The following is a 14821-nucleotide window of genomic DNA, read 5'->3' on the forward strand; positions in this document are numbered from 1 at the left end:
AAAGGATTGGTTTCCGTGTCTTTCTACATTTGAATGCAAAATGGCACACTTGAAACTAATTCAACTTGTTAAGAAAAGGACCATTTTCTATTGCATTTCTGCTATCATATAAACATGGCAAGTTAGATCAGCCCCCTGTACAGCAAGTGAAATATTGCCTTTACATTTTCCTAAAAGTTAAAAAGTCACAAAATCTGAAGTTGGAATGATAAAATTGTTAAGCATATCCAGAAGAATGTAAAATACATCTGTGTTATCAATACATGCCCATAACATCAAATGAAATATTATGTCTAGATATGAGGCATTCAACCCACATCAAGCCTCAGGGCTAAGAAATACTGTGCAGTTGAACTTAAAGTCACAGGTGATGAAGTTTTCTCTGTGTGTTTATGTGGCGATACGTATTTGTGCGTATACCACGATAGGTAGACAAATAAGGTAATCAATTCATTAATATGCCTGAAAACGAATGTTGCAGAAAATCAAGTGCACCACCACCTTTCCTGAGCTTAAAAAGCAGGGGCCAAATCTCCTCCAGTCTCATGTTTTCAGATCCAAAGCCTCACTGACTCCCTCAAGAGCCCTGCCTGCATGAGAGCTCCCAGATCCGACCTAGAGGAGTGTGGAATATTTAACTGGCAAATCATTTTATAGCATGGATCAATTTCCCTATTTTAAAGCTGTTGGTTGGGTTTGAATGATTTCTCTGTGGCTCAAAAAGCTGTTCCAAAGGCCCAAATATAAACTACCCAGTAAATCCATGAGCTTGCAAAGATGCTATGAGTACTCTGTGTCCTCATTAGTGTGTGAAGCTGCAGGCCATACTGAAGTCTGCTCCTAGATTTTAAACACAACATGAGCTAATTTATGACAATATATAGATGATGAGCGATTTCTTGGTAGGCATGGAACAGCATTTAACTTTAAAGTGTGAATTTTATGCTGGAGTGTTAGGCATTACAGCTAGTTAGAAAGATTTATACTTAAAATTGATTAATTAATTAAATTAATATTTAATTATAATTAAGCGTAATGTGTAGTCCTTCTATTCCTTTTCTTTGATATTTTGATGAATTGAAGTGCTACATGCTGAAGATCCTGATTAAAAAAAAAAAAGGAAAGAGATTATGCAGAAATCTCTGCATAACAATCATGTGTAACCTCAGCAATAATGTTACTGGCAAACATTTTGCAGTAAAATTCAGACTTTGTTACATCATTTAGCACATATGCATTCTTCATGTGATATAGTTGGGATGGGCTTTCCATTCTGCTTTTTCTGGTTTGTTTTGTTTGTTTTGGGTTTTTTTAATTCAATTATAATCACAGATGGCTAGAACTGACTCCTAAAAGGAGATACTGAAATAATTTCACACCTTAGGTACTGTCTTGGCATACTCTCATCAATGGACTAAATTTTCAAAAAATTTGTGAATTTTTTACAGGATTTTTTAAATCCTGTAAAATTTCAGTCTGCTTTCCATGACCAGATTTGGGTGCAGAAAATACCAAGACGCCATTTACTTTATTCTGAAATGGAGATTAATATGTACCGATGGCATTTCATAGCCTAGCTACCTGGTAGAGGTTAATCAGCAGCTTTATGATCCTGTTTTAGTGGCAACATTAAGGTTTTCTGGGAAACTTTGAAGGAATTGCTTTCCTCCGTGTAGCACAGGGCCCAGGGACTCCTGCACTGCGGCGACTGGGGTGTGGGGAACTGGGGTTCCCCTGGAGCCCCCATCTAGGCAGTGGTGGGAGAGGCCAGCAGGTCCCTGTGGTGCTCTCTGGGGAGCTCCCACTCACGAGATGGTCTCTTGCTTATATTCATGGCATCCAAAGTCAACTTGAGGCATTGTGCTTTTCCAGAACGTTCATGTATTAACGTGCCTTGGTTATGTGGGAATAAACAACATGGAGGTTTCCATCCCTCTGTCTTCACAGGAGGACTTGGTAATTTGACCCTTGACCTCTTAACCCAGCCGTCTTTTGTAGAAACTAAATTTCCTTCCCCACGGGGAAGAATTTGAAGGAGACTGTTAGTTTCAATGAATTCAGCGTCGTTGTCCCACCAGCCCCCTCCCTGCTATATTACCACAAAAGGAGATAATTTGGCTCTAAATGACTAAGGTGAATCTTTTTTTAAAAAAAAAAAATAATAAAATTTCAGTTGTATCTGAAGTTATTGAGTCTATATCTGAGGTTAGCGTTATTAATTCATAATGACCTTTCATGTGGCCTTCATGGGCTGAGATTGTTCTGCATGTTAGTACATACTGAGTAAAATATTGCTGTGAAATGTTACACTGTATTTAGAGACAAAAGGGCAAAATCCTAGCTTCTGTTTAAAAAAAAAAAATACTAAAAAGAGAGCATTTACACACTTTTAATGAGTATTGGGCTTGCCAAAACCTCTCAAATTGGTCCAGAGGTTTGGAATGGAGAATTATCATTTGAAGACAAACAATACGAGTTCTGCTGCGATTTCAGTAGCAATTCCCAGACCTGTTTTCTTTATGTCATGAAAACTTTAGAAACATAAACAGTGCTGAATTGCCACTGGTACTGAGTAATGTGGCTTTTATTGTTGCCTGTACTCTTCTGTATATTCAACAAAATAATTTAATACTTATTAATAAATAGAAGGTAACTAAAGAGGACTGTGATCTAGTCTGTTGAAAATTTCTCAGTACCCTTAATTTGTTAGTAAATTCAATATATTTTATTTAAGCAGAATCATATATACAGTATATTAACTTTTTTTCCAGGCAATCTTTACTCAGCACAGAAAGGCCAGATGTATGGGAATTGTAAAAAATCAGGATATGCATAAAAACTGTTCAAGTGCATAAAGCAGCCCCATCTGGAAGACATCTAACAGAAATGAAGTTGTACAAAACCATTCCATTGATAATAAAGCTAATTTTTATGGGTCTGACAAGTATGTAATTATGTTCAGTGGTGCTTTTCAGATTTTATCACAGTCAATAAACCGCAGTGGTAATTTCATTCCCATTTGACATATTTACATGGAAACATTTGATTGGAGGAATTAGTAACCCTGAAAGCCTTGATAGATATGTTTTAATGATCTGTGACCTCCGCAGTCCCTCATCTGTTTATTGTTGCAACAGGCGAGAAGTCGTTCCTCTGTGACCTTTGTGGCTTTGCCGGCGGGACGCGTCATGCCCTCACCAAGCATCGGCGGCAGCACACAGGTCAGTAAAGCTGTCTTTACTTTTTGCTATATTTTCGCCAGCAAGGGAGTCCCTCTACGCTGGGGAGTAACGCAAGTCAAATAGCACGTTACAGCACAAATAATACATCGGCTCAGTGTTTACTTTGCTTTTTCTCGTTTTTGTAAAGTCGGTATGCCCAAGGTCTGCATCAAATCTGTTAGCTGGGAGTTTGAATAATTGCTTGGGAGGGAGTGGGGGGTATTTTCGGTGGTTTTTCTGGAGGAAGTAGAGTTGTAAAGACTGGCTTTCTTCTTTAAATGAATGCTAAGTCTACTAATTTTTTTTTTCCAAGGCCCAAATAGATTACCTACTGTGAAGATTTTGCAAGAGTCTGCTAGAACGTCCCTGGGTGAAAATTAGAGACTACATATAGATTAATCCATTATTTTGGACTGAGACATAGTTGAAAGCTAGTGTTGTTTCAGTTGCCCTTTTGTAATTTTAAGATAGTTTGTAATTAATAGGTGCAACTTGAAGAGTTACCACATGGTTGGCATGTAAAGCAGGATTTCTCTCCCAGAATTAGTAAAGCTTTCCTACCACCTGGTTATAAAAATTTAATATCAGATAAAATTAAATTGGTTCTTAGTTTCAGAAGACCAGAAAAAGTGTAAGTATTAAACATTTATTAATACATTGTACCTTAATTGTGCTTTTTAGTAGTTCCTTGTAAGTGTTTGATTATTTGAACAGATTTTGTTCAAACAGACGCAGAAGTGTTGCTGCTTAAGCCACTGTAGTTTTTGTTTTACTGACTATCGTGAGGATAATGTAATGTCATCAGGAATTGCTGTGTGAGTTAAGTGACCATTGTCTAATGTACAGTGCAAAGAAATGGCTAACAAATGAGAAGCTGTAGTTGTTACATCATGAATTTTCCATGGATTTTGTAAAGGAATCTCAGCGGGAGATTTTATTCTGTCTCTGAATAAACTAATCTTGATTCAGGACATACACCATCTATGTGCATAATTTCCTGGAGAGCAGCTACTCTTTCTTGAGAGCCTGAAGCCATTCTTTCCACCCTGTTTTCATTTTATTAAAGCAACCATATTTGGAGGAGATGCTTTCAAAAAGGTGGGATTTTCAGTGCCAATCAGGCAATATCTTGAAAAGGATAAGCTCTAAAAAAAAATAAAATAAAAAAAAAAAAATGCGGGGCCAAATTTTGCTTGCAAGTCTAACTCATAATCATACTTCCAGAATTTTTCCTCTGATACCAAGGAAAGTGTGAGGGTACTGCCACAGTCAGTTCCCATTCACTGCGGGAAGTTTGTATTTTTAAAGTGTCCAGGAAAAGGCATTTAATAAACATAGTAAGTTCTCTTAGTCTTTCACTTTCTGAATGATAACAGGAGCAATTGCAACTACTGGAATGGAGGTTGTACGCTTCAGTTCTAACTAATGGTTTCCATTGAAGAATTTTGACATGATGGCTGAAGTTTACCGAATGTGGACTGAGTGAAATTTTTTTCTTTAGCAGAAATAAATCATTGTTATCCACAGGATAAGAAGTACCTTTTGTTTTTTATTGGTTTGCCCTGTGGCACGCTGGGATCATGCATATGTCTAGGACTCATAGTCAGTGCAGCCACACAAATGGTAAACAGTCGTTTCAGGATGGAAACGTGGAATTCTTGTTTTTACCCATCTTGTCTTTACCTATTAGGCGAGTGCAAATCTAGTTTCTCAGAAATGTAAGCCCTTACCATCAGTTATATATTTATATTTTTTTGTATCATTAGGCCACAAGCCCATAGAAAAAATATTTTATTTTCTGGTTTATGTCCAAAATTAGGCTGAAAAATATGGTATATTCCTGGTGAAAAGCTGTCCAGGTTTTCGATGGCATTTTGCCCTTCTTTTGCCAGTATGGTAGAGACTTTTGTGCTATGATCACAGGGATTCACGGGTTATAGATCATGAAGCTTGCATCTAGCAGGCATAACTTTATATTTTATGTCAGGACTGGAGGCTCGTTATTACTTTGCTATTAACTTTATACTATACAGGACAGTATCTCAGAGGCAGAGGGATCTATCTTTTTGGCATTTATCTGCCTCTGTGGCACAAACAATCAGAGATGATTCTTTAGCAGAAAAATTATCTGTAGCTTCTATTTGTTTCAAGGAGAATGACACAATCCACCTTTGCCTGCATTGTTGCACTTACACGAGTTCCCTTGTATTTTCATCCAGTGCACAACTTTATCTGTCCTCAGCTGCATGCACTCCTCTTTGTACCTGTATTTTTTCTTCTGTGTCCCCAGTTGGCACAATTTGCCCAGAGCAGAATGCCAAAGCAAATTACAGTCAGGTTTGAAAGGGGTAGGTATCAAAACTAGTCCAAATGGCTTAAATAATTCCCTACCGTAATACAAGCTGTCTAGGGAGCTGACACAGAACATCTTCCAATCCAAGATTTACTTCTATCACCTGTCAGAGACCCTTGATTCAAGGGCAAATGAGCAAATCCTCACATGTAGTTGAGGAGTCTTAACCGGCTTAACAAGCCTCCTCTCGTCCCAAGGCCTGAGGTGTCCTGACACCCCAGAGAAATGTTCAGCTGCTGAGAGGTATTAGACACAGGAGAGGACTGACTGTAGGACCAGCCACTTAGACTTTTGATGCTCTTGATTCTGGTATTTCTTACTCTGTTCCTCTCTTTTTAGATGAAATTATTTTTATATACCTGGAGAATTACCTTCTTTACCTTCTGAAAGATGCATTTTCTTTGGAAGTGTTACAGGGAGCATAAAGTATAACTCGGTGTGAATAAGGCTCACAGAATCTGGCCCTCAGTCACTTGTGGAGCAAACTGTAGGGGCTAGTTTGGTAAATAGGATGTTATCCCTGGAAGGTATGTTTTTGGGTTTTAAGTGAGAGTGTTAAACTGAAAGAAAAAAAACATTAGTTTTAAGGCTTGAAAAATGTTTGTACTTAATTTATTTGCAAACATGGCGCATCTCTATGCAGATTTCCTTGATACAGACTTTCTGAACTGTAAAGTAGAACTGTGAAACAGAAAAAAATAATTTGACCTCTTAAAAGATCCCTGATGTTTCACCAGTTGACGTTTTTATTCTGTGTTAAATATGTTATGTGCTTAATGACTGACTTGGTCCTGTGAGAAGCACACACGTTGAGCACAGAATAAGCTAAGTCTTTGGCTCATTTTGTCCTGGTCAAATGTTCTTGCGTTATTTTATGATCTGAATGCATCTTCTTCCAGTCCTATTCTGCAACGATCAATCTATGAAATTCTGCGAGCCTTTTAATGGCTATGTAAATATTAGTGGCCCGATCTTCAATTTTGTGAATTGAAGTGATGGCAACTTCAAGAGTGGTCCAGAGTTTAGCCAGAATTTTGTCACGCTGTGAAGAATACTTACATCTCTGTCTTTGTTGAATGCTTTACAATAGACACTTGCGCCTGCCTAGGCTGTGAACAGAAGCTGTCTTAAGAAACTGAGACTGCTTGCAGTATCAGCTGGTGCTATGTGGTAAATAAGGGACGGCTTCTGATGCTGCAAGAACATATATGCTGTAGTTCTAGTGCCTCAACATGACCGGGAGGAAAAATTTTCATCTGTTGAGTCATCCTGAAACCATTTTTTCTGATTCATATTTTGTCCCAGTAAGAAAATCTGCCTGAACATAGGAAGATAAATAGTGCTGCAAATTTTAGTGTTGGCTGAATTTAAAATTAGTTGAATTCCACGAAGAATTTAAGCAATTATTAAAAATTAATTACCCTTGCAAAACAAGCAAGGGTAATTATTTCTGACTTGAAAACATGAAAACACTTAGTTCTTAATTCTAAAAAAGCTTTTTTCGCATGTTACTGTTGTTATTGTTCTGCTCTCCTCCTTTGTTTGTCTGCCTTTTGGTATCACTCTAGTTTTCCCTTCTACATGTTTCCCAGTAAACTTCCATTTCGTGCTGCACTACCTGGCTCAATCCAGCAGTACTGATCAGTCACAGCCTGTGTTCTCTTGCATGAAATTCCTTTTTTAACATTAGTTAGTACTCCTGCAAATTGCAAAAACCCCATCCTCAACTTCTACACAATAGCAGTCTATATTTGCTTCTCATGTGTTGGTTGTGGTGGAATCTTCCTGGGGTTCACAGCGTACATTACAGTAGAAGAGCGTTAGAGGGTAGGTACACTTACTGTGCACAGCAGTTCTGTGACAGCCATCCTGAGCCTATGGAACTGCTTCAGAAGATTGTGTCTTCCTTCAAATATTTTCATGAATTTTTGAAGATGGTAGCTTATATCATACAGATCACTGTTTGTATGATTGCTTCTGCTCGCTCATTTCAATCTTGTGCTTCTCAAGACGTTTATAGGTCAATGTAATAAAGAAAGAAAATTTAATAATATATGTGTTTTTATCCAGATGAGTGACTCACTTTGTGTTTCTATTTCTCATGTGAACTGCTCTTTGACTTTAATGTGTAGTTACATTACTCGGCATTGAATTTAATGTATAATGTAGCCTCTTCCCTTCAACTTCCCCACCACAGCTTAAAAAAATTATAATGTTGAATAGCACAGAAAACGTAGCACAGTAAGAAGACTTACTGGTCTTTTCAGCAAGAGGAGTGGTGAAATTTGAAGAGGATCTGTGTTGTTTTTCCTTTTCCATTTATGCCAACATTTGCAGCAGAGTGTGCAACTTGATTATAGCAAACTTTTGGCCAGAAATTACACCAAAAACCAGGGTATCTTAAACCTTTCTCTTTACCTAATAGAAATTGTCTAGTGGAACCGTTTTCCTCCCATTTCTGAGCATACAAACGTCAATCATTTTTTGCTATGGAAGAGCAACCCTTTGGCATCTGCAGAGTTTCTCATAAGAAAGCAAGGGATCAAGGATGTACTTATTTTTATGTCTTATACACCAAAAAAAAAAAGTTGACCAGGCTAAAAGCAAACAGAATTTACTTTAATATACTTCAGGCTTCGTTAGCAAGCCTGTAAGTCCCTCTCCAGGGAACAGCCTCAACGAACAGTAGAAATAGTTGGAAATAATAAGAAAAAATCCTGTAACATTTAAGCAGGTGGCTGTGTTTTGTGGTCTACTCATTCCTTAGGTCAAATGAAACTTATAGGATTCTTTCTGTGCTGTTCAACACATCGTGTGAAAGACAAATAGGACTAAAAGCAATAGTTTCCTGTTGAGACAACTGGGGTAAGATTTCTTCCATCTTACTAAGATTCTGATTAGTTGCTCAGGACTTCCAAATTGAAGGCACTGTTTGATTTTTTGGGGGTTTTTTTGTGTGTGGGTTTTTTTTTCCTTCATTTATGGATCCTCAGTAGCACATTCATATAAATGCTATATATAATATACAGGTAGAAATTGTCTGGACAGTCATGATTATAAATAAAAATTTCAGTTTGCTGTCGACAAGTCAACATCTATCACAAAGATTTGTAGGGTTTTTTTATTGTGTTATTTCATTTTTCCTTTAAAAAGTACATGTTAAGTACATAACTGCACAGAGAAATTTATGATTGTGATAAGGTACGCTGTGTGTCCTAAAAAGCTCATCATCAAAAGACAGAGAACTCAAAAGAGGTAAAAATCAGAGAAAAGAGGAAGAAGGAAAGAAAAAGAAAGCTGTAATATGAGGGGGAGGGGAAGTTAAGATAGAGGCTAAAAGAAGTCAGTGCAGAATTTAGAGCAGTAAGAGAAAAAGAAAACCTTAGCCATGATGGTTTAAGAAGAGCAGAATGGGTAGAGCTGACAAGGCTAACTGGTTAAGAGCAGGCTTAGTAACTGGTTTTGTACAGATTGGTGCTCCCCATGATCTGACCCTTTTATCAGTCGCTTTCCCAAACTTTGATTCTTGGAGCTAAAATTTTCCATGTCAGATGATTTAAACAACTGATGCGCTTCAGAAGTTGCTTGCAGTATTGTCAAAAAAGCAAAGCCATTTCTTCTTTTGCCATGCTGTGGTTAGGAAGTATAGCTTTTTGAAAGTGCTTGTGTTAAAAACGAAACAAAAACCCCCAAAGATAGTGGGTCCTTGATCTTGGAATGTTCTTGGTCCGTTGTTTTTCCCTCCATGGAGCTTGTTGACCATTGGATAATTTTGGGGCACCTATCCTTCTTTTTTGTGAGGTTTGTTATTGATACAGTTAGAGGTGGTGAGGCAGGGACAAGTCTTCTATAATGTAAGGGCGGGGGGGTTGGTTTGAGGGTTTTTTTACCGGTATTAATCTTTAAATATGTAGACTTTGTCCTTGCACATGTTTGGATACACTACTTTATAGTTAATACATAGTGTTGTTTAAAAAAAATACTGTCAATATTGCTTTTTTCATTTGTGTTATTTTGATTTTGTAGGAATTAGATCCTTGACTGGGTGTGAGGGAGAATCCTCCTGGAATACTTAATGGCAGCCCATATAAAAATAAAATTCAGTATATTCCCTGAAATATCTTGGGGCAGGAAGGGGGGAAGGAAAATTGGGACACAAAGGCTGATACAAGAGCATTCTGGCCCAAAGATAAGGAAGACAAAAAATACTTAAATGAGTAGGTCTGTGGAAAACATAAACAAACAAACAAATAAATAAAAGCACTGCTGCTACAGCTAATATATTCTTCAACACCCCCTAACCCAAAGAAACACCTAGTCTCCTTTTAGAGTGTTGTTTTTTTTTTAACTGTACTTACCAACCTGTTTAATTTTCCATAAAAATAAATACTTTTTCCCATGTGCAGCTGCTAAGAATTACAGGCCATGCTAGACCGTCTTTTTTCCTCCTAGTTTAGCTGGCTTTTGTTGTGTGGTGCTGCTGTGATGTATTTTCCGTCAGGTGAGATTTACACGTAGTCTGCTTGACAGGAGCAGTTAGCCACAAGGATTTCCTAAGGAAGAAACTTCCTGGAGCAGTGGGCAAGGATTATCATTTTTCTTTTGGCCACAACGGAATTTGCAAGCCCTCCTGGCTTCCACAGGCCCTCGCTTGTCTGTCAGCCCCACTGGCCCTGCCCCAGCGCAGCAGCAGACCTTTACCTGATCCATCCTCCCCTGAATGGCAAACTAAAAATCTCCTTTCAGTTCAGATCTGCTTTTTCTTTTTTTTTTTTTTTAACAAGAGGGCAATTTGGCAAGATTCTAATGTGTTTTAAATGAAAGCGGTTGAAATCAGTATGTATGTTATCTAAAATACCTGTGGCTTTACTACTTAGGCTTGAAAATGTTGCTATCTTCTTTAATACTGGAAGATACAATAAATCAGGCAGAGGAAATCTTCAGTTCAAGAACAGGTTACGTTGCTAGGGAGTCTATGGCCTCCCGGAGAGTTTAATTGAAGCAGCAGCCAGTACCATTCAAGCTGCTGGGAGAATCAGCTTCTCCAGAGCAGAGAGTCAGCGTCTGACAAGAAAACCCCATTTGGGGCAGGAAAGACATACTTTTTAGCAGCCTCAATTTGTCCAGCATAGAGGCTTCCGCTTTGTGTCCTGCCCCTTCACCTCTCCTTGTCCCATGAAACAATAAATGAAAAATAGTGGCTGGTATTCTCTCCAGCAGCTGCTAAAAGCAATTATTCCTACCCTTTATGGAGCTTTCAGAAGCTGCTCCGTTGTCCCTTCCATACAACGTTACGGGCTTTTCAGGCCTGAGGGCCTTGCATTTCTTTTTCCCTTGGGAGGAAAAAAAACCCAACAGTCTCCAAGAATGAAAAATGCAGATTTCTCTCTCTTTTCAGAATTCTGGCAGTCTCTTTGGAAGTCTTGAGTGTCTCATGCTTTAAGCAGGCTTGAAAAATCTGGCTTGGAGGCATGGTCGCTTGGGAGTGGCCTTTTGCTCGGGATGTGTCTTCTGGTGGTGGTCTGTCTCCTGTCAGTCTGAAAAACTGCAAATTGTACCTGCCAAGAGGCTTAGGATTCAATTTTGAAACTGCCTATTCTAGACCTCTGAACAGTCGACAAGGTAGATGTCCGTCCCTAGCAGTTTTATTCGGACTTCTTTAAGTTAGAGATGTTGATTCCTTACATAGTCTTTAGGTTAAATACTTCTGAAGGCTTGCACAATGCAGTCAAGATCACCTAAGTTAGGAGCCACCTTTGGTCTTCCGCATACAAAAAGAAACCCATTCCCTCCCTGAGTGATAATTACATGTGCCTGTAAGCCACACAGAGTATTTCTGGAGCAACCAGTTGGAAAAATGGGATGCAGGTATCTTGGCTAGGCATCACAGTATGTGTATCTGTCATGAGATTTTTGTTTTAGTGTCTTCTAAGGGGTGGACCTCTCTGCTAGAAGGAAAAGTACTCTTTTCACGGACCAGCTTAAAAGCTAGAGAATTTTATTTTTCTTCAATTAGTAGCCCTCTAGAAATTTTCAGTGCAGTTGCACACTGAGCAGAGATTGAATTTTAGTCTTCTGAAAATATTATTGTCCTAGTCTAGGTTTGGTGGTTCGATTTTGTTGTTGTTGTGGTTTTGGTTTTGGTTTTGGTTTTTTTTTTCATTAACCTTTCAAGTCCTTCTGCTGAAATTGGCCCACTGTTTAGAAAAGATTCACAAGGGCGGAAGGATAGCAGGCAAGAGAGGGGGAGTGGAGCACTGAGTTTTGGTTCACATTCTCAGCCCTGGTTGATGTTTATTATTTAATGGATAAGATGAAAAATTGAGGACCAGAGACAACAAAGATACCATCCTCCTGGAGATGTTCCTTTCTGAGCAGGCACTGAATACAGGCTTCAGACTGATTTCTTGCCTTCTGTCTCCAACAGTGTTGCTTTCAGGGCTGCTCATGGGCCCAACTTCAACGGACGGTGTAGGGGGAGAGGAATGCCTGTCACCTGCTGGTGGTATTTTCATGAAATAAGTCCCAGTAACGTGGTTACCCTGTTTCAGTGCAGTTCTTTCTCCGCCTTTTTGCTGCTGTGTAGCACCACATGGGAAGTCAACTGGCTGCTAATGTGTTAATGTCGTAGTGGGAATAGAATTTTGCAATTAATACATTGTATTTGGAAATGTATTTTGTATTTGTGGTTGTTATATATACATGGTCTAAAATCTATCTTAAGAGCTATGCCAGAAATTTAGACTTGTCTTCCTTTTCTGTTGATGAAAACTGATAATGCATATCTTCTCTTGTCACCTTCTAGGAGAGAAACCATTCAAATGTGATGAGTGTAACTTCGCTTCCACAACACAATCGCATCTGACACGACATAAGCGTGTCCATACTGGAGAAAAGCCTTACAGATGTCCCTGGTGTGACTACAGGTAATGAGTCATTAACTAAAGCATGATGAGAGAAGGGTTAAGGTGATCAGACGAGGTTCATTTGAAGTCACCAATAAAAATATATTGCCATTAAAACACCATCAGGGCAGCAGTAATTGCGTATTAAATTAGGAGCTAAATTTAAAAACTTAGTCTTCAGTATTTAGGTATTACTTTGTAAAGAAAAACAAATGATGGGAAACCTTTTAGTGGTAACACTGCAGTGCTAATGTTGAGTGTTTGTTTCACAGCTGCTCTAGTGTCTGTTAGAATTCTCCATGGTGAGGCCACTTATCTGCATCGCCTTTTCAAATCAGTTGCAGTTTTGAAATTTTTCTCGGTTGAGTTGCAACCATTTCACCAAGAAAGGAAAAGTCCCCGAAAAGGCTTAGCAGCCTAAATACTCACCAGACGCCTATTAGAACGGGAAGCAACTGGAGCTAGTTACAGTGCTGCAGAGTCTTGTTTTTCTGCTCCAGTTTTCCTTCTCCTTGCCAGCCAGGGTGTTTGGATAAGAGTTGGCCGTAGGGTTGGATTCATGGCAAAGTCTCCAATGTTACACCGCTAAACCCCATCCTGTCAGAGCAGTAGATTAAATTCTCAAAAATCATGTGAATGGACAGTTAAGATTACTTCTGGTGCTCATCCCATGCGTCTTTGGTTCGTTATAGATGACTTCTTAAATGATCTCGTATTGCTTCTTAAATGATTCTTTACTCTTCTTAAATGTACTACTCCTACAATCTGGAATACTTTTAGTACCTTGCAGTGAGGTGGCTAGTCTATGTGTACTACAAAGGAATCTGTAGAAGTTATTCATGAGCAATTTGCAAGAGTTTATGTTGAAAAAGTTTTTAAAAAATCAGTATTATATTTGATAGATGGCATAGGATTATGTAATCAGATGCATGTGCTGTGACGCGTGCACGCAAAAGGAGAAAGTTAAACATTTGATTATACCACTATAGCATTTTTTATTTTCTTTTAATGCTGAGCATACAACTGTAATGTTCTTTTAGTGTAAGTTTTAATGTAGTTTCCTAAAACCAGATTATATAACAAAACCTAGCCGCTCTCGTAATACCTGGTTTCACGCTACTTATGAGCTACTTTACAGAAAGCCCCTGTAGAGAAAGCTTCTGCGGTGAAGTGATCATGCAGTTTCTCTGCAAAAATTTTTGTTGCATTGGTTTGTGCATGGAGAGCAAATGCTCTGTGAACTCTTCTGTGTTGACCACCATTAAATTACTGCCTAGAACTGCAGAGAACTGAATTTGATAAGCTTGGCAAGGGCTTCCATTTCTGTGCTGCTACCTTAAGGGTCCCCCTGCTTTTTTGTTGTTTGTTTTTTTTTTTACCTTTTGGTTTTTTTTTGCCTTTTTTTCCCTTTTTCCCTTTTTTTCCCCTTTTTTTCCTTTTTTTCTTAGAAGTGTTTCTGTCAGCTTCAGTAAGTCAGCTAAGAAAGAGCAATGGTTTTGTGTTTGTCGGAGTGGCTGCGTTAAAAGGTCTGCGTTGAACAAAGTGAGAGCACATAAGCAATAGTGTGTCATGATGTGCTGCAATGAAAGTAAGAAGAGCGCTATCTTTGATGCTGCATGTTGAGGAGGTTTAATCTTGAGGTCATCCACTTAAATGAACCATCCCAATTGGAAGGAATAGTCTTATTACGGAACTAGGTAATGACAGGTGGGTTATGGTGGGTTTAGGCTCCTGGCATGAAGACCAGAGAGACTGGGAGCGTTATAGATGTGAATCAGTTTGAAGTTTGGGATTTGTTATACCCACACAATGAGTGGATGCAATTCCCTCACTCGGTATGACAAAATGCATCACTTTAATGCTCTCTTTAGTGAAAGACAGGAGTTCGTTTTTCTTTGGAGGGACAGTTTTCTGTATGGGATAAAAATTCCAAGAAATGACAAGTTTTTTACTACTGTTTTATTATATTGGAGGTTATTAGAGAAGAAGCAAGCATAACTTATTTTATCAGGATTAACAAGCAATCTCTGAACATCCGCTGCCTCTATATTATTGAAAAATAAATGTTTCATGGTAATAGGACCTTAGTTTCCATCCCTTGCAGGCCAATTTTGACCTAATCTTCGAAGGCTGATCTCTACAGATACCAGCTGATGAAGCTTTGATTCTGCAGGAAATTTGCTCTGAGCTCAGCTGAAAAACATCTGGCAGGGATGCAGGAATCAGAGCTGTGCTGCTGCTGCTGCTGCAAGTTCATGGAGGCAGAGAGGCACTCTCTGTAGCTGAAGAGGAGCCGGTAGAGAGGCTGCTGTATTTGTCAGCCCAGCAGTCCTCCTTCTGCC

General features: G+C 38.7%; 1 long non-coding RNA gene across 1 annotated transcript in view; it reads left to right on the top strand.

Annotated features, from left to right (window-relative positions):
- Positions 1–12471, top strand: part of LOC104162267 — a 14031-nt gene extending 1560 nt beyond the window's left edge. Inside the window, exons 2-3 of the long non-coding RNA XR_696458.1 lie at positions 3138–3221; positions 12380–12471. This is a non-coding gene — a long non-coding RNA (uncharacterized LOC104162267). The remainder of the gene's footprint in view (positions 1–3137; positions 3222–12379) is intronic.
- Positions 12472–14821: the final 2350 nt, after the last annotated feature.

This window comes from Cariama cristata, unplaced genomic scaffold (genome assembly GCF_000690535.1).
Source record: "Cariama cristata isolate BGI_N322 unplaced genomic scaffold, ASM69053v1 scaffold8280, whole genome shotgun sequence".
Lineage (NCBI taxonomy): Eukaryota > Metazoa > Chordata > Aves > Cariamiformes > Cariamidae > Cariama > Cariama cristata.